Here is a 20053-nt window from a genome sequence, read left to right as displayed (position 1 = left end):
TTATGCTGAGCACTGTATGTCAGTCAAACGTCCTCTTGGTCGGTCCTTGGCCATTGAAAGCTGCGATAGAGTCCAAATCTTCTGCAGTCAGTTTGAAGGTCTGGCTACACGAGACTAATCACTGCCCAACATCGTCCGGTCATCTGTAAGCTCCGCATTGAACCACCAAAGGAATGTAAAAAAGAGGTCGAAGTCATCACACGCATCCATCTGATGCCAATCACGACTGACTGAAGAAACATAGAGGAAAGCCAAACAAACGAAGCATAGCAGCATGCACAGAACTTGGCATGACTAAACCAGGACGGCAGATCAACAAGGAAGTATGGCTGTGGACAGAGGAAGTCAAGGAGAAAGTCCGCGAGAAGAAACGCCTCTACCATGCTTTTCTCGCTGACAAGAACCAAAATACACTGGTACAACTGGTAGAAGTATCACAATGCCTGAAGTAGCGCAAAGAAGGCTGTAGCTGTTGCAAAAGCTGCTCGCTATGACAAGCTCTACAAGAAGCTCGATATACGTGAAGGCGAACGTGACATCTATGATCAAACTGAGGTAGAGAAATTCTTCAAGGATAGAGAAATTCTTTGAGAAATTCTTTGTCATTCTTTTAATGACAAAAACAGGCAACTGATCAATGACTGCAAGAAGGCCACCAAATGCTGGCGGGACTACTTCAAGAAGATCTTGACCCAGGAGTTCCTGCATTTGCCGACTGTGCACACTTGGCCCAGTGCAGCCGGTCACGGCCGATGAAGTTGTCGAAGCGGTAAAGAAAATGAAGCCAGGTAAAGCAACTGGACCAGGCAACCTGGCAGCAGAGGTGTGGAAGTCACAATGCTGGAATTCGGTTGAATGGCTAGCACGTTTGTTCAACCAGGTCATTTCAGAGAAGAAGATGCCCACTGACTGGCAGGTCAGTACAACCATCCCAATCTGGATTCTGGAAGAAGGGCAACCCAGCTGAATGTGGCTGAATGTGTCGATTGCTCTCAAACACCATGAAGATCTTTGAATGGATCCTGGATAAGCGAATTCGTGACATCAGTCACCTCACCTCAAGCCGGATTCATGAATGCAATTCATGCCACCCAGCTCCTGTTCGAGAAGCATCAAGAGAATCAAAAGCCCCTGCATGCTGACTTTCTCAACCTCGAAAAGGCGTTCGACCGTGTTCTCCATGAAACCATCTGGCACGCCCTAAGAACCCATGACTTTCCTGAAGAATTCATGGAATGGGTAAAGCTGCTGTACGAGGAACCAAAAAGCAGAGTGCCGGCAACTGCCAGAACAAGGAAGGAGTTCCATATTACTGAGGGCATCCACCAAAGATCAGTGTTATCACCGTTCCTATTTAGCCTTGTGATGGACATCGTCACGCAAGACCTACAGCAGCCAGTACAATGTACACTTTTCTATGCGGAGGACATTATGCTTGCTGCTGAGGAAAAAGCCAGCCTCGAGCAGGCATGGAGCAATCGGCTGGCAACTTTCGGCCTACACCTCAATGTTAAAAAGATGGAGTACATGACAGACGCGAACGAGCATACTAAGGTAACCAAATTTGGCACCCTTTGCTGCACACAGGACATGGCTCATAAAATCAGTGATGATTTTATCACCCTACTGAGAGGCACATGTGTGTATTTCTCACAGTGAGAAATCCATTATAGTCTGTTTGAACCTGAAAAATAGCTGGAAAAGTATAGATTACAAGATGATAATTACTCAGAACTGACAGATAATATGAGTATCTTAACAAAAACTACAGCATTGTTTACACAGGCGAGGTCTTGTTTGTTTTGCTGTGAGGTTTCTGTTACACTTTATACACTCGTTTTCTGCAGAGCTGATCTATCGATTTATCCATGAAATTCTATAACTATGTTGCAATAAAATGTGGAATGTAAACAAGCAGCGTACAAATGCAAGGAGATTATCAAAACACATGAGTGAACAAGTGACAAGTTATGCTTGAGACTTTCCCAGAGTCTAAACATAAAAGCCTGACTAAAAATTGACTTGCTTCTTGAAAAAATAATGCCAACATTACATACTGTATTTAAATGGCGCCATATTAATAAAGCCATAAACCAAAGTAAAGGCTTGTCTGGAACCAATCCTAGTTTTATGAATTATTCCTCAGGGGGCAGAGAAGCCCAGAAAAATACATACAGTCACATAAACAGGCATGCACCCAGAAGTACTGAGATTGGGGCAGGAATTAGGGGGCTGGGGGCCCCTGGGCTTGAGTTTGGGTCTACACTACAAATTACCTCAACTAGAACATCATTATGGAGTCACATAAAACACACAAAAAAATTAAATAAGCTTTGAGGTTCCAAGAACAATTAATATGCATAGTCAAAGTTTAGAGGTAATATTAAATAGTCATTATAATACAGTTAAATACAGGATGTGCTCTCTCAGTTGAGAGAAGATCAAAACTCTGAAATAACAATGAAGTCAGAGATGAACAGTATTTTTAAAATGTATTGTCATATAGTGTCTTCTTATGTCAGATTCTAAAAATTTCATTAACAGTTAAAAATATATATATATATATATTTAAGACTGAAATACAGCCAGGCCACATTACAACATTTGTGTAACATTTTGTTGTTGTTTTAACTTGAGAAAAAGGAGCTTAGGCAAGGGGTGGGTGATATGACCAAATTCTTATTTCACGATAGGCCTATGAGAAATTTTATTTCACTATAACGATATGCATCACAATATAGTTATTTTGTTTTATTTTATCTAATTTCTGTTATTGAAAATAAAAAAGAAACAAATTAAAAACAACAGGAAAAATACAATATAACAAATATGAATTAAACAAATTAAGTTTTTCAGGTACAATAGGTTTATTTAACATGTAGTTAGAATCAGTACAGAAATTTAATAATCAAATATAAAAAATTGTTATGAATTAAATATAAATTTATTATTATTAAAGCTAAAAAAAAGTTATTCAGTCAAGAGCAATAAGTTATTTTCTCTTTTGTTTGATTCACATTAATGACACAGAGCAGCAGTATATTAGGCTACTTGTCACTATAACACCAAACGCACTGATCCATTATACTGATACAGATCAGGGGCCTGTACCACGATGGTAGTTGAACAATCTCAGGGTTATAGGATTAGTTTCGAGTTGACAAAACCAAATCACTCCAATCTGGCTTTGTTGGTACCATGATGCTTATCATCAACTTTCTTTGTCAACACAGGCTTTGATCCTGAGTTTGTGGAGTGCGTGCACATGAATCCATGACATCGGTGGTGAACAGCCAATCACATGCCTTGCAACAGAGAGAAACTATGACTCGCTTCTCGTGAGAGAGCCAGCACGATTCAAAAATCTTTTGCTGAAGGTTAAGAGATTAAAGAAAATTAAGTATTTAAGCTCACTTACACCAATGAAAATAATTGTCCATGAAAGAGGACAAATAAAAGAAATTATCTTGCTCTATCAGTGCAAGTGAAACTTGTGATGTTAGTTTATATAGTTGATAATATATAGCGATAGAGATTCAAATATGTAAGGTCACATGTAGTCATAGAAGTTTATTTACAGCTTATTTATATTACATATGATCTGTATATATTAATGTTCATTGAAACTAAATGCTTAATAATAACTGCTAAACTGAAATTGCTTGTGTGTATTGGATTAATAATATATATATATATATATATATATATATATATCATATAATAATTATATAAATCATAAAATGATTCTAAGTAATTATCATTAAAGCCAGACAATTCCATTGTTAATTTTTTTTTTTGGTAACTTTATAATAACGTTCAGTTATAAGTCACTTATAAATTATTAGTTAATAATGAACTAATCATTTACAAAACATGATTATATGTTCATAAATGATTAATAAGTGATATGTTAACATTTTATGAATGTTTTATTAATTCAGTTATAAGTCATTTATAAATTATTAGATAATATTGAACAAATCATTTACAAAACATGAAAATACATTAATAAATGATTAATAAGTGATATACTAACATTTTATTAATGTTTTATTAATTCAGTTGTAAGTCATTTATAATTTATTAGTTAATGATCAGTGATTAGTAAATGAGTATTCATAAATTAGTAAATGATCATTAGTAAATGATCAATATATGATTTATTGATGAAGTTGTAAAGCTGGTCTGTGTTCAAAAGCACAAACATGCAGGTATGCTAAAGTACTATTTTTAAGAGGAGTAATTTATTTGTTCTGAAGTGGATAAACATTTATAAATGCCTTACAGTCAGGTGTTTCCAGTGGGCAGCACAGACTTGTGTTCTGTGTGGGGGGGTCTAGTGATGAAGTCAACCTCTGAACCGGTTTTAACTTCCACTGAAGCTCACATCAGGTGCACAGAGTTGCAGGTAAACAGCTGTCTATACTCTCACCAGTCAGCACTCACACTGCAGTACACACTACAAAGTGTTCAACACCTGTTATAGATGATGTGTAAACGCATGAATAAATCATTTACAAAGCTTTCAAAGTGTAAACCATTCATCACTTGTAAATGTGTTACGTATCATTTGTAGACCTTTCTTTCATGTTACAAATTATTTGTATATGTATACAAGTCATTTATAACACTTTCTGCGTCCCCTATTCTAAAGTGGAAACTGTTCATCACTTATAAATGTTACATATCATTTGCAGATCTTCCTGTTACATGATCCATCTCATTCCATCACTTTACCCAAGCCTAAACTTTTACATTATTTAAAAAAAAAAAAAAATTAACACTCTGCCACCACCTAATCATCTTAACCAGCACTTAATCATTTAATTTTTATTTTGTTTTTCATTGATAGAACAGCTCCTCACCATAACATGAAAACGCACCATAAACTGATAATAAGCGTAGTCCATTATTTCATGCATTTTATTTGAAGTCTTCAGAAGTCGTACAACGCCATCGTGTGAGGAAAAGATTCTTATAATGTATAATGGTTATATTACGTCAATAATCATACCAATCCGCCGTTTCATAACTTTCAAAATTGGCGCTTCTAACAATACAACAAAGGTTTGCGGCAGTGACGTCAAACCTCGCTCCTTATTGGCTGTCACATTTGATTTGCGACTAACATAGAGTGTTTGCGACATGCCGAATTTGAGGTTTTTTTTTTTTTTTTAAATCTTTATTAAATCTTTATGATACAAACAGTAAGAACACACAAATAGAGTCATTAATACAGAAAGAACAAATAATAGACAAGAGCAGAGCCAGGGGAAGTTTCAAATAAATACATTAAAGATAGAGCATAACTGAATGGTTTTAGCAGCCTTCTTATCTTTTGAATCATGGATGGAATTGATGTACTGTTCTGTCTTCTTACCAAAAGCAATAAAAGACAGTTTAGAATTACTAAATTTGGATTTGTGAATATGATATTTCCCTAAAATGATCAATAGATTAATTAGGTATATTTCTTTGTGTTTTTTACTCTTGTTATCGTGGAAACCAAACAGTAAATTTTGTAATAAAAATCAGCAATAAGTTTATGCCAAATTTGAGTTGCTGTGTTGAGTTAGATTCATCGCGATGCTTTGGAGGACGGACATGCAAATCAGGGGAATGTTTGCAGCGATTAAACACTTTAATTTCATTCTGTATCTCACACAAAATTATGTTTTGCTGTCATTTCGCTGGTAATGTAGCACACGCGTCATTTTGTCTGTTCTGTATACCACTCACCTAGAGCCAAACAAATGGCGAGGAGCTCGCGGTTGCCGATATCATAATTTCGTTCAGCAGATGAGAGACGATGCGAGAAAAACGCGCAAGGATGGACTTTATTATCAGTAGGAGAGCGTTGCGACAGGACAGCACCTACGGCGACATCAGAGGCATCGACCTCGACTATGAACTTTTTAGTTGGATCAGGCGTGATAAGAATAGGTGCTGAAGTGAACAGCTCCTTCAATCTATCAAAAGCGCGCTGAGCACTATCGGTCCATTCAAAATGTCTCTTTGACGAAGTGAGAGCTGTTAGAGGCACGGCAATGTGACTAAATTTGGCAATTAAATGCAGATAGAAATTAACGAATCCCAGAAAGCGCTGGAGGGCAACACGAGAATCTGGAATGGGCCATTCCATGACCGCGCGTACCTTTGCAGGATCCATGCTGACGCCATCAGCAGAGATTACCGAACCCAGAAAAGATACAGATTGAGCATGAAAAACGCATTTCTCAGCTTTAACAAAAAGCTTGTTCTCCAGCAGACGCTGTAGGACATGATGAACATGCTGGACATGCACCGCCGGAAACGGGGAAAAGATGAGGATGTAGATATATACGAAAACGAAAATGTTTAGCATGTCCCTCAGAATGTCATTAACCAGGGCCTGGAAAACGGCTGGTGCGTTGACAAGGCCGAACGGAAGAACCCGATATTCAAAGTGACCGAGTGGAGTGTTAAACGCCGTCTTCCACTCGTCTCCCTCCTTAATACGCACTAAATGGTAAGTATAACGAATGTAGCGGTTCGTACAGTTATTAATCAATTTATGGATGAAATATGAATATAATAATTCATAAGGTTATGAATAAATTATGATTCATATATCGACCCAACGGGGAATTAAACATATATCGTGAATCAATTACAACGAATTATAATCAATTACATATATGATTAGTTCTGGTTTAATAATTATTTAGAGAAACTGTTAGTTTGTCCAGCAAACTAAGTCCCTCACAGAATATTATAAACAAAGTTATCTGGCCATGAAAATAACCTGCTATTATAACATCAAAGCATAAAACGATCGAAAAACGTTAAAGTGACTTGTTTTCAGCTGAAAGAACAAACAGAACAATCGAGCATGAATAACGTTTTACTATATGCAAACTACGAATACAGAGGTTATACATCTAAATATACAAGAAAATACACACCTATGTACAAGAATAGAAGTAGAGAAGGAAAGAGAGAAGGCAAGTAGCAAACTCACAACCAGTCCTAAGCCAGCACGGAAATCAGTTTCATCATCTAAGATTGAGAAACGGCAGTATACTTGCATTGGTTGCGTGTGTCGAATTTCAGGTTAGCGCTGGTGCAGTTCGTTGGCTTCCTCCGTTCAGCGGGAAGGTTTGAACTGAGGACGAGAGTGAGTTTCGCTGGAAGATGGCGATCCCGAAGCTGAGCGCGGTGGCAGCGCGTGGTCACCGGAGAGGTCCGGGAAAACGTGCACGAGATGCTCGTGAGACAATCGGGAGAGAACCCGGGAGAGATTGTGCGTCTTTGCTTTTATGACAGATAAGCCGACACACCTCCTTGAGGTGGGGTAGCCAATAACATGGGTGCAAAGTTGGCGGGAAAGCTTTCCCTTTGTTTTTGTCTTGCAAACTCATTTGCATGATTTACAAGGTTGGATTAGTGTTCATTTTCCTTCGAAGTACTATTAAAAATAGTACAATGCATTTGTCAGCAGTGTGACATACATTATGGAATAAATCAGATGAACAGCTTTCAAAAGAATCTAGACTTGACATATAAACGAAACATGGAGAAGAAGTTATGGTTTACAGACAAAATTACATTAATAGGAATGAAACTAGAATGGCTACAGTCATTTAAACTCTAAAATCTAAACACTAGGAAGCATATATGCACTTAAAATATAGCGGGTACACTTTGGCACAGTCATATCTTGAGAATAACTGTACATACCATCTCTAGGCATGTTTGTATATGTGTGTGTGTCTGTGTGTGTGTGTGGGGTGTGTGTGTGGAATTTGTCTGGTCAGTCTCTGGCGCTGAGTTTCTTGCCCACAACCGGGGGTTGATCCTTTGATGTTCCAAAAGCTAGGAAATTGGGTCCACTGTCTTACCTCGCCCAGGCCACAAAGATGTCAAATGGGCTCATCTTTGCAGACTGGTCGGAGCCGACTTAGTGATTAACGAACACAGTTCATCAGGTTAAAAGCATTCTGAAAACTCCAAAGTTTATTGATTGTCCTGATACATGTGCATATGCTACAGACCCCCCTTCGGCCAACAAAGTCCCTGTGCGGACTTCGTTGGACGGTAACCAAGTTCGATGGCACATGGATCCGGATGGTCACGCAGCAGGTGGTTCCTACTCGTCCTTGAGGAGGGGCAGATAGGCACTTGTTCATGGACTCTTGCATCCCTTTGATCCCTTGGGATAGGATGAAGGCCAGGCCCAGGGCGAGTGTGTACTTGATTGCCATGGAGAAGCGACGGACTGTGTTGGCAGCAGTCCAAGCTTGGGCTTTAGGTGAGCTGGTCAGGACAGGCAGCGCTTGGAGGGCTGCATCGATGGGAGTACTGTCACTTAGCTGGGACCTCCCTTTGTCAATCCTCAGTTCCAGTCCTGGATCTAAGGTGTGATGGTGATTCCTGGAGGAGGATGGGATTTCCAGTTCTGACTGGTCCTCTTTGCTTGAGAGACAGTACACTGCCAGATGGCTGCGATGAAGGATGGAACCCAGGGGTACCTGGATCCACTTACTTGGATTGGGCAGGTTGACACGAGTGGCGGTGCTGTGCTGATTGTAGGTTAGGGTGGCAGCATGAGTGGGGGTGTGGATGAGCAGTTGATCACCCACAATCTCGGCTTGTGCTCTGCTGACTGGGGCGCGAGGCTTGGCCTCGGCAGGGCAGCGTGTGTTGCTGGTCATGGGCTGCAACCGGCCCATTCCTTCAGTGTGGTTTCTGAGGAAGAGCTGGTTTGGGCAGAAGTACTGAAAGTCTTTGGTGAAACTACACCTGCTAAAGTGGGGAGCCGGCACAGCCGTGGGTTGCTGTTGTGATAGGCTACCGCAACTGAGGTGTGTTTCTTGGCATGGGTGTTACGTTGCTGCCACCTGACATTGACCGTGTCTTTGGGTCTGCCAGTAGCAAAGTCCAGCACAGTTTGTGTAGGATACTGAGGAATCCTATTCATAGCCACTCTGTCCATAGGGAAGCTAATTTCTCGTAGCAGGTCTGTCAACAGAGCTATAACCAGCTGATTTTGGGCAAAGTCATTCTGGAGGACTGTAAACAGTTGCTTCCTTGAGTTCGCTGTTTGGATCAGCAGGAAACTGTGAGTGCGGAGAACCACCGCAATACCTTTCCAGATTTGCAGGTGGTTTGCAGGGTTTGGCTCTGTGTTGCGAGTTGCTTTCTCAGTTGTAGGCGGAGCTTGTTGTGATGCTGATGAGGGGAGCAGGCTGTGATGAGACTCAGTCTCCTGGTTGGTACAGGTGCAACGGCAGTGGCACCTGCCGTGCCATCAGTAGTTCCGTGGGGAACACCGAGTTGACTCCTGTATGGTGTCTGTGATGGCCATGAGCATAAGAGGAGGTTTTACATCCGGTCTTTCTGGTCGACTGACCGTGGAAACGTGACTCCTCGGTTTTGCAGTGGAGCTCGGTGCTTTTCGTTTGCAGTCTGGACGTGACGGCAAACTTGACATCCTCTGGCGCGCTCTGCCACATCTTGCTGCATGTTGGGCCAGTGCGCCACTTGTTTTAATGTCTCGTCGTAGTTCTGGTACCATGGTTTTGGCACATGGTGTGTCGTGGGTGTATATCAGTTCACCCCCCTTTTGGCCCTGTGGCAGTACAAGCTTTGGGGCTGTGAGGACATCAGGGACATACATTAGAAAGTTTACTCCCACACGTAGCATGTGGTTGGTCTTATGTAGTCGTTTGTGGCCAGGGCCGTCGTGGGACCAGATGCCGTGAACGGGAGGTTGGAGGGGTATGAGTGGAGGTGCAAAACATTTCGCCTGGAAGTGTTGGCAAGTTTGGTTGTTAGTGGCAGTGGCAGTAAGGCGGGAAACGTTGCAGGAACAGTCCGCTGGCCGCGGGTTGTTGTTGCCACACTAAGGGTGGGTGAATGGGGTGGGTGTGACCATAGCTTGTTATGCAGGGTGCCAGTCTTGGCAAGGGCATTAGTTTGGTCGTTCACGCCTTTGCCACACAATGGTTGCTTTAAGCGTCTTTTCACCTTTTCCCAGTAAACGATCATGTCGTGTGCTTGGGTGAGGTGATCACGTGTCTGGAACATGTGTTGATGTTCACCTGCTTGTTGCATTCAGTCTTGAACCAGTTTGTTTCCAGCCCAGAAGATGGCATGTGAAACATCTGGCATAGTGTGAGTCTGTGCACATGAGTTCTCTGAGTTATGGACAGAGGAGACTTGACGGGTTATGAGGGTAGCTGCTGCTTCACCATACTGACATGACTGGGGACCCCACCTGCTGTTCTGTGGTTGGCAGGGTTGGTTTTTAACCATCGTACCCCTGCATTTGCCTGTGGGATGCCCTTATGGGTGTAGAAACGTCCATGACGTAGGCCGTGGGCATTCCTTGGCACGCATTCTCTTTGAGGTATCTGTGACAGGCTGGTCGCTGTTGTTGGGGTACCATTATCTCCAGTGTCAATGCTGGTGTGCTGTTATAGCAGTTTTGGCAGGCAGCTGAATCTCTGCTCTGTGCAGACTTGTGCTTTCTGGCACGTTGTGGCAGTGGCACTTGCTGGTTCAGCTCCTGAAGTCGCTGGTGGGTCGCCACTTGTTGTCTGGCTTGACAGTGGACCAGGTAGGGACTGAATAGGTGCTGTTGCATGGGCAGATAACACCTTTTCCTTCTGTTGAATGAACAACTCCTGTACTGGTTCATGTGGGGCGATGTGACCTTCGTACTGCCTGATGAAGGTGGGAGGAGCATTTGGGTGTGCTGCACTATGCACTGTGTGAAGTTTAGTGAGACCACAGCATAAAAGGTCTTTGTCAAATGTCACTTTGAATTTGTGCAAGACGTTTCTGAGTCTTTGACAGTCTGCTTCATTCTTTAGGGCACTTGCATCTTTCTGGATCTGTTGGCCTTTAGGCTCAAACCTTGGGAATGGCTCCTCTGTTGTGGTGTTAGCTGTCAGATTGGCTATCAGAGGTGCAGCGCTTTCCTGAGTTTCCCAGGCAGGCTGTTTAGAGACTGTGGGTACTGCAAGGTGTTTGTCCTCCATCAGCTCCGTTCTGCACCTGTTTGTGGGTACCAGTTTGATGGGAGTGATGGAGATGCTCTTCAAGGATGCCGTGAACTTGTGTTGCTTAAGCTTCCTTCTGGGACCATGGCAGCTGGTATTAAGTTAATGACTGTTAACCTGAGTTTAAAGTCATAGAGGCCGTGGTCCACTATCCATCTAGATGGTAGGCTTTGGGAATGCCGCTGTCTGTGACCATGCATTTGTTGAGCCAACTGTGAACTGCATAGGGTGACACTTCAGTTAGTGGTGTGGCTTTTAGAGCAAGTCCAAGTTCCACGCCTTCAGGTGAAAGTGTGAAGGAGCCCAGCGTGGCTTAGGGTTTGACCACATTGCCTGTTGAGCCAAACAGCACCCCCTTTGGTGTAAGGTGGTACTACAGTTTCCTGTGTGTGGAGCCAAACAGCACCCCCTTTGGTGTAAGGTGGTACTACAGTTTCCTGTATGATCAGGATGCAGACCTGTTGGGTGGTCTGGCCTGACAGGAAGTTGGCAGTGTTGACAGGAACAACAGGAAGCTGTACAGTCATTGGGGCCCACAACAACTCATTTGCATTGTCCGTATGAGCATTAGAGTGCATCAGGAGGTCTGGAAGGACCAGGAAGTGATGGGTTGAATGCCGGTGGTTCCATTTGAAGTTCAAACACAGATGTACTTGACGTCATCATGGTTGGCAGACGAAAGTCCAATGGGAAGTGTGTTTGCTTTGACAATGGGAGGTCCGGTGTCCCTTCACTGAGAGCACTTAACAGCGTGTGGCTGAAGGCTGAGTTGTCTGCCCACAGTGTGAGAATAATATCTGTTGTAGTTACATCATTCAGCTGTGAGTCTGTCGTGGCCTTGGAGCAGAGGGAGTTACAGTCTATGGTGAGTTGAAGTACGCCGGGTAGCGAACTTGAACTGTGCTCTGAGACGGGGTTCCCGCGGTTAGCTGGGAGATTTCCTGCGACCTCTGTGACCTGACCGTCTGGCTCAGGTGGTCTGGGTGACTGGGAAGGCAGAAGTTCACACACTTGAGCCCAGATTTTCAGCGGTCTGGCATTCAATAAGGGCTCAAAACAGTCTAGCGGTCTTTGTGGGTGAAACAGAGAAACGTGTCCATTTGCGCTACGCACACAGGAGGTACCGGCTCACTCGACCAATGGTGTGGTGCGTGGGAGCTGTGTGTTCAAGATGGACCTCATTTGGACTGTGCGACTGCACATTCAGCTCACATCTTTGTGACTTGAGAGTCTGATTTTGTCTTTCAGCTTCATTTCTCAGTCTTTCAAAAAGGTAAGGACAGGTTTCTGGGCAGTGATCGGAGCCTGGATAACTGGTTGATTTTCTACAGTCCCTTTAGACGCAGTTCTCTGCTTGGCTTGAGCTTCGTTGACCAAGTCTCGCAGCTGCTGAATAGACATGCTGCGTGAGCAGGCCAAGGCTGCCAGATGATCACTCACCGCAGGGTGCAGCTCTCGGAGAAGCAGAGTGTTGAAGATGAAATCTTCCTCCATTGCTGGCTGACCACGTGCTCTGAAGTAGGCCATTTGCAGTCGGCTGTAGCAAGTGTATGGGTTTTTCAGTCTGCCCCGTTTTAGGTCCCTGGCAGCAGGGAGCCCTTGATCTGATGCAGGGTCAGAAAGCTTTTGGATCAGAGCCTGTCGCAGGTGCTGGCAGTTGGATGTGACAGCTCCCGGCAAAGTTTCTTGGCCGCTGGACGTTTTGGGCAGTGGACTTTTAACCCCATTTGGAATTAGGGCTTCTTGACTGGTTAGGGGAAACTCTGTGATGTGTGTTTCCCCTCCCATGCCACTTTTCAGTTCTCTGTAACCAGTGTCAAGTTCATTCACATAGTCTCTTTGTTGTTTCGGAGCCATAACTCCTTTCTGGGCCTGTTTGAGATGATTTTCACAGGTCAGGGATTTGGTGTGTCTGTCTTTCGGCTTAGTCTCTGCTTTGGCTAGGGGAGCTTCGCTGTGTTGGAGTTTTTCAGTCAGTTCTCTACGCTCCACCTCCAGGTGGAGCTCTGCAAGGGCTTTTTGAAGTCTTTGCAGCTCCTCCTGTAGCTCGGTTTGGATTCATCCGCTGTCCAACGCTGGTCCTGGGTCTCGACGAGTCGCTGATCGTGGTGACGATGAATCTGGGCCTGATTCCGCCGGGCATCCTCCGCCTGGAGCTTGAGGTTGTGGGCGATGGCTCGGATGACTTTCGCCCATTCTTTGTAGCTCGGCGTCGGATCGTGGGCCATCAGTCGTTTCAGGTTGTCGTCCAGCTGCTCGTTGCTTGGGTGCTGGGGATCCACAGCGGCGTTGGGCAGGAACATGCTGGTCAGGGAGTCCAACCAGGTCTTGAGTCGGTCCCCATGGGTGCTGGGGCTGGCTGCTCTGAACACGTTAGCTTGCTGTTGGCGAGAGAAAGACAGCACAAACAGAACCAATGCAAGCACGCGCAGAACTAACGACTTATAATAATGCATAATTATATAATTCTTTGGTTTGGTTCCAGTTAACTGGTGCAGACAGTTAGTGGAATGTAGGCTAGACACTTAATTGTCAATGGCCAAAAGGACCACGCGGGTCAATTTGTGTGGGTGAGTGCCGGATTTAAACAAAGAATTTGACAGGCGGTGGCCCTAAGAGTCCTTTGATGACTCTCGCTGCTCGGTCGTCTATCTATTCCTCAGTTTTCCGTGATGGCTCTCACAGGCTCTGCTTTTACATGAACTGAAAGAAACAAACACAGTGGAAAAGCAAAACAGAACAGAATAGAACAGGATGCACTTAAATGAGAAATAGAGCAGTAGACAAATAGATAGGAATAAAAATAGAATAGCGATAAACTAAAACAGAAGGGCTAGAGGGGAGAAGTAAAACTTAAACTTCCTATTCCGGCTGGGTTTATGACAGTGTCAGGCGAGTGCACTGTTGTGTCATAAAACCTAGAGGGATGGTATGGCTCAAGAGTATAAGGGTTGGCCCGCACCTGAATAATCAAAGAATATGTAATATTCTGTGGCTTTCAATTAGGTGAAGTGACTGTATGTCACTAATTTAGGCCTGGGTGAATTGTGGGTGCTCAGACAAGAACTCAATGGCAGGCAACCTTTCCTCGACGTTCAAACACTCCACTGCGGTGTCCGTGGTCACCTGTCCCCTTTGTAACACGGTGCAACCTCTCAAACAGGGAACATCAGCACAATTGCGCACTTCGGCAAGGTATTTGCGCCAACGGCCCGAGTGACCAGTCAAAATTGAGTTTTCCCTGAACCCAGAGTCTGTCCCCTTTACGGGCAGTTACTCCAAACGGGCGGTTCTGTCGTGCAGAAGCCTGAGCAGGGAAATTAAACAAAATTGCCGTTTGTTGTCACTTTGGGTCTCGTTGCCTCCCTGTACCTGATACACAACTCGCCGATGTCCTTGCGTGTTGCCCGTGATACGAGGTCAGAATGTCCACGATTCACACACGGTTAGTGTAAGACACGCTAGGCTAGGCAGTTCCACTCACTGGAACTCACTGGAGCAACCGTCAGCTCACCACCAGGCGGCAAAGGGCCTTATCTGCAAATACACAAGTGGTCACACAAACACAGCTTAATTGTAAATTTAAATCTCAGTTTAACTCTTGTTTAAACCAAATTTAAATAATTAAGTGTGTATGACAAAAGAAAATGAGCCTACAATGACAGTCAGAATGAACTAGTTAAACTAGAACTGAAATGAGCAGAGGGGGTAAAACAAAAACAAAATAGTTCAGATGCACTTGATTCAAATTTGCATTAAACGAGTGCGCCGAATAGCAGAATGGGAAAAGAGAAAGTAACGAGGATAATTCAGATGCATTTGATTCAAATTTGAATGAAATCTTTTTCAGTCAAATTTAAATGAGTGCATAGAATAACAGAACGGGAAAAAGAAAGGAGAAAGCCTTCCCTATTTGTAAGTTTCCTTGAAGAGAATTGCTTCTTTTATGAGCAAAATGCCAACTGATTGACACTACTTAATTTTAAAATTCAATTAAATGTTATTTAATTAAATTTAAAATAAGTGTATGAAATAAGGGAGGCTTGGGTGTGCGTGAATGTTATTACTTAAGCAATAACAAACAGGACACAGGGCTAAGGGTGAATAAAATAAAACATTAAGTAATAAAAGGGAATGAATTTCCAAAGTAAAACTAAAGAAGTAACTTGAGAGAAAGAGAGAGAAAAGACAAAAAGGGAATAGATGAAATAAAACAAAGTAGAATAAAAATAAAATAAATAAAATAAAATAAAATAGAGTAGATCTGTGAATACAGGAAAAGAATGCAAGGAAAAGAGAATTGACTTATCTGGCAGTGTCCACCAGGGGGCGCACTCTCAGAAAGTGACTTCTCTTGTTGGAAGGGAAAGTTAATTTAAATTAAAAATTTAAACGTGTTTAAATTAAATTTAAATCAGTAAAACCCATTCCAATAACGATTGGAAAGCATAACCACCAAAAGCAAATTACTTTTACAACTCCCCGCAGTATAGAGAAGCAAAGATAATTTGGATATAATTTCAGTTCAAAGTATGGAGCGGCTTTAACTCAGAACGTCCACGCGGTGGCGTCAATGAGTCCACACAACCAATAAGTAGGGAGGGGTGCTACACTGAGCAGACTGCCCTCTGGCGTCGGGTCAGAGTTACTGCATCCCCTTTCTTTAATTCGTGATATAAACACAAGCGCTCGTTGGGTTCTGACCCTTACGCTGTTTTAACTGCACGGTCACGATTGCAACTAGAACCTCAGCGGATTCTTTCATAAATATATATGTACCGTTTTACTCACGGGTACACAACTCTGGGAATCAGTCCCTTTGGTGCAAACTTTAATGCACGCGAATATGTAACTTTTGCGGGGTTCGCCGCTGTTACAGTTCACGCTGGATCAGGCGTGAATGGCTCCACAATTTTACACACCAATCGATGAACTGCTCTCCGATTAGATTTGTAAGGGGGGTCATGTGGTTTGGGTAGCTAGGCCAAACGACGCAACCCAGGAGCAAACCGGCTATTGTGAATTTTTGGACGACACAAACGATTCAGATTTAATAGCGGGTAAATATAAAGGCCTTTCAAGAGATTTAGTGGGAATCTTGCCGCACGATCTCAAAACACGCTGAATACGACTCAACTCGTTTATTCAAGCGGAAATTAATATTAGCTGTATTGCAGAAAATTTGTCGCCTTTTCGCATACAAGTCTGAATATTAATGGACTGCAGTTTATTTCACGGTTTAACGACTGACTACTGTGTACACAATAGCAGCTTGTTAACGTTCCTTCAAAGTGAAAATGCGTACATCTCACTGATCAAAGCGCGCATACACATTACATCATACAAAACTATTCTACATTGCTCTTTCACCGAAAACCAAGTTTAAAACGTTGCTCGCGAATCCTCCACCAAATAATATATGTAACGAATGTAGCGGTTCGTACAGTTATTAATCAATTTATGGATGAAATATGAATATAATAATTCATAAGGTTATGAATAAATTATGATTCATATATCAACCCAACGGGGAATTAAACATATATTGTGAATCAATTACAACGAATTATAATCAATTACATATATGATTAGTTCTGGTTTAATAATTATCTAGAGAAACTGTTCGTTTGTCCAGCAAACTAAGTCCCTCACAGAATATTATAAACAGAGTTATTTTCTGGCCATGAAAATAACTAAAGCATAAAGCGATCGAAAAACGTTAAAGTGACTTGGGTTTTCAGCTGAAAGAACAAACAGAACAATCGAGCATGAATAACGTTTTAATATATGCAAACTACGAATACAGAGGTTATACATCTAAATATACAAGAAAATACACACCTATGTACAAGAATAGAAGTAGAGAAGGAAAGAGAGAAGGCAAGTAGCAAACTCACAACCAGTCCTAAGCCAGCACGGAAATCAGTTTCATCATCTAAGATTGAGAAACGGCAGTATACTTGCATTGGTTGCGTGTGTCGAATTTCAGGTTAGCGCTGGTGCAGTTCGTTGGCTTCCTCCGTTCAGCGGGAAGGTTTGAACTGAGGACGAGAGTGAGTTTCGCTGGAAGATGGCGATCCCGAAGCTGAGCGCGGTGGCAGCGCGTGGTCACCGGAGAGGTCCGGGAAAAACGTGCACGAGATGCTCGTGAGACAATCGGGAGAGAACACACGGAGAGATTGTGCGTCTTTGCTTTTATGACAGATAAGCCGACACACCTCCTTGAGGTGGGGTAGCCAATAACATGGGTGCAAAGTTGGCGGGAAAGCTTTCCCTTTGTTTTTGTCTTGCAAACTCATTTGCATGATTTACAAGGTTGGATTAGTGTTCATTTTCCTTCGAAGTACTATTAAAAATAGTACAATGCATTTGTCAGCAGTGTGACATACATTATGGAATAAATCAGATGAACAGCTTTCAAAAGAATCTAGACTTGACATATAAACGAAACATGTAGAAGAAGTTATGGTTTACAGACAAAATTACATTAATAGGAATGAAACTAGAATGGCTACAGTCATTTAAACTCTAAAATCTAAACACTAGGAAGCATATATGCACTTAAAATATAGCGGGTACACTTTGGCACAGTCATATCTTGAGAATAACTGTACATACCATCTCTAGGCATGTTTGTATATGTGTGTGTGTCTGTGTGTGTGTGTGGGGTGTGTGTGTGGAATTTGTCTGGTCAGTCTCTGGCGCTGAGTTTCTTGCCCACAACCGGGGGTTGATCCTTTGATGTTCCAAAAGCTAGGAAATTGGGTCCACTGTCTTACCTCGCCCAGGCCACAAAGATGTCAAATGGGCTCATCTTTGCAGACTGGTCGGAGCCGACTTAGTGATTAACGAACACAGTTCATCAGGTTAAAAGCATTCTGAAAACTCCAAAGTTTATTGATTGTCCTGATACATGTGCATATGCTACACTTCTGTTGAACACAAAAGAAGATATTTAAAAAATTTTGGTAACCAGACATTTGACGGTAGCCATAGACTTCCATAAAATATATTTTTTTCCTACTATGGAAGTCAATGGCTACCGTCAACTGTTTAATTACCAGCATTCTTCAAAATATCTTCTTTTGTGTTCAACCGAAGAAACTCATATAGGTTTGGATCAAAAATTGGAACAATTTTTTTTTAAACTCTCATTTTTGGTTGAACTATCCCTTTAACATTCCCTAAAAGTCCCTAAAACACCACTTTATTAAAGGTGCTAAAGAGGATGTTTTGTTTTATACATTTTTGCAATATTACTTGAAACTGTCTTAATAACTGATAAAAGACTATTTATTAGGTGCACTGAAAGGAATAATATTAATATACATCATCTGTGCATGAGGTAGGGCCTTAAAAACATCAGCCAATCGTTTATGCGATCATCGTGTAAACGATTGGCCCTCTGGCTTGTCAATCACTGCCATGACGTTCCTTGTGCGAGACGTGCGAGACGTGCGAGACGTGCGCGGCTGCGCGCTCCAGTAACTTTCCACACTCTACAGGCGCCGCATGCAATGTTTTTGTCAGGAGACAGGAGTAACGACTGCAGATTATGAGTTACCTGCGGTGAGTCCGACATAATGAATCCACTAACACAACACAGCGAATGCCGGTGGTAAACACTCGTGTTCCAGTACTCGTGCACGAGTTTTGGGAGGCGTTCCCTCAAAATGAGCTGTGAAGGAGGGGGGTTGTTCTTACGCATGTGCTCATTTCAAAAACTCACTAACAGTCTTTGGATTCTCAGTCGATGAAAAGATCCTCTTTAGCACCTTTAAAGTGATGAAAAGGGTTAAAGGGATAAAAGTTTATAATATTTTATTCATAATATTTTTCTGGAACAAAAGCATATATAAATGTCACTTTTTGAAAGTAAACATGGCTTAAGACTGAAAATATGGCAAGTATGTAATCATGAAATATTTAAGTCATCAATATACTGAAAAATATGGCCAACTAAAACAGGGAGAATGAGAGAGTGAGTAAAGTTGACGAAAAGGCATCTCACTAAAGGTTAAAAAAAAAAAAAAAAAAAGGCCATCTGTTCTCCAAGATGCATTTTATAACATTTATTTTTTCTGTCTAATGATTTATTTAGAGCACTTTTAATAATCTGGCACAGACTACTGATGTCCATAAAGAAGAATGGAAGGAAAAATCATTATATCTGATTTTATTCCCCTTATTTTCTAGACTAATTCAGTTCACCTCAAAACCAACAGATATCCATTTGTTTTCTTCACACAAAGTAGGCCAAAGTCTGTCAGTGGCCACCACTGTACTTATTCAGACTGATGCATGCTTACTTTAACAACATGAGTTGACATACTGGCAGCAGTATCAACAATGTGTGTGACATCTCTTAACAGATCGGCAGACTCGTCTTGGATGTGTTTTCTTTTTGTTGATGTGCCTTCGCTGCTGTATTACTCAAGACGAGGTCTCAGTGCTAATGCTAACTCCAGCGCTAACAGGATTAGCCTTATAGCTTTACACTGACCTTATTGACTCCACTGGCAACAGCACAAATACTCATTCTTCGTTTGTGCTTTCTCTTAAACATGCTTTTAGGCTTAAATTAATATCATATAACATTCATGTTCTGTTCTAACCTATTCGATTTATGTCTTTCATTCATGTTGCAGTGAGTCCTAAGTTTTTCTATGAGAACCATGAGTCCTAAAAACAGTCTCATAAGAATTAAGAACCACAAGTGAGATCTCTTCAATATCTCAGCTGTTTCTTCTGACTTTAAGGATTAGTTCACTTTAAAATGAAAATTACCCCAAGCTTTACTCACCCTCAAGCCATCCTAGGTGTATATGACTTTCTTCTTTCTGATGAACACAATCTGAGTTATATGAATAAATATCCTGACGCATCCAAGCTTTATAATGGCAGTAAACGGGACAATCATTTACGATTTTTTCGCAAGTTGAATATGGAAGGCGGTCTAGCGGAAGCTAGATATTTTACTTTATAACTTGTTAAACATGGATATTTTT

The 20053-nt window shown here is 42.1% G+C and overlaps 1 pseudogene; it reads left to right on the top strand.

Moving 5' to 3' along the window:
* Window positions 1-566: 566 nt before the first annotated feature.
* LOC125253942 lies at window positions 567-1659 on the top strand (annotated as a pseudogene).
* The last annotated feature ends 18394 nt before the right edge of the window (window positions 1660-20053 follow it).

Source organism: Megalobrama amblycephala, linkage group LG19, assembly GCF_018812025.1.
Source record: "Megalobrama amblycephala isolate DHTTF-2021 linkage group LG19, ASM1881202v1, whole genome shotgun sequence".
NCBI lineage: Eukaryota > Metazoa > Chordata > Actinopteri > Cypriniformes > Xenocyprididae > Megalobrama > Megalobrama amblycephala.
The sequence above is the reverse complement of the archived record's forward strand: the minus strand, read 5'-3'. Positions and strand labels throughout refer to the sequence as shown.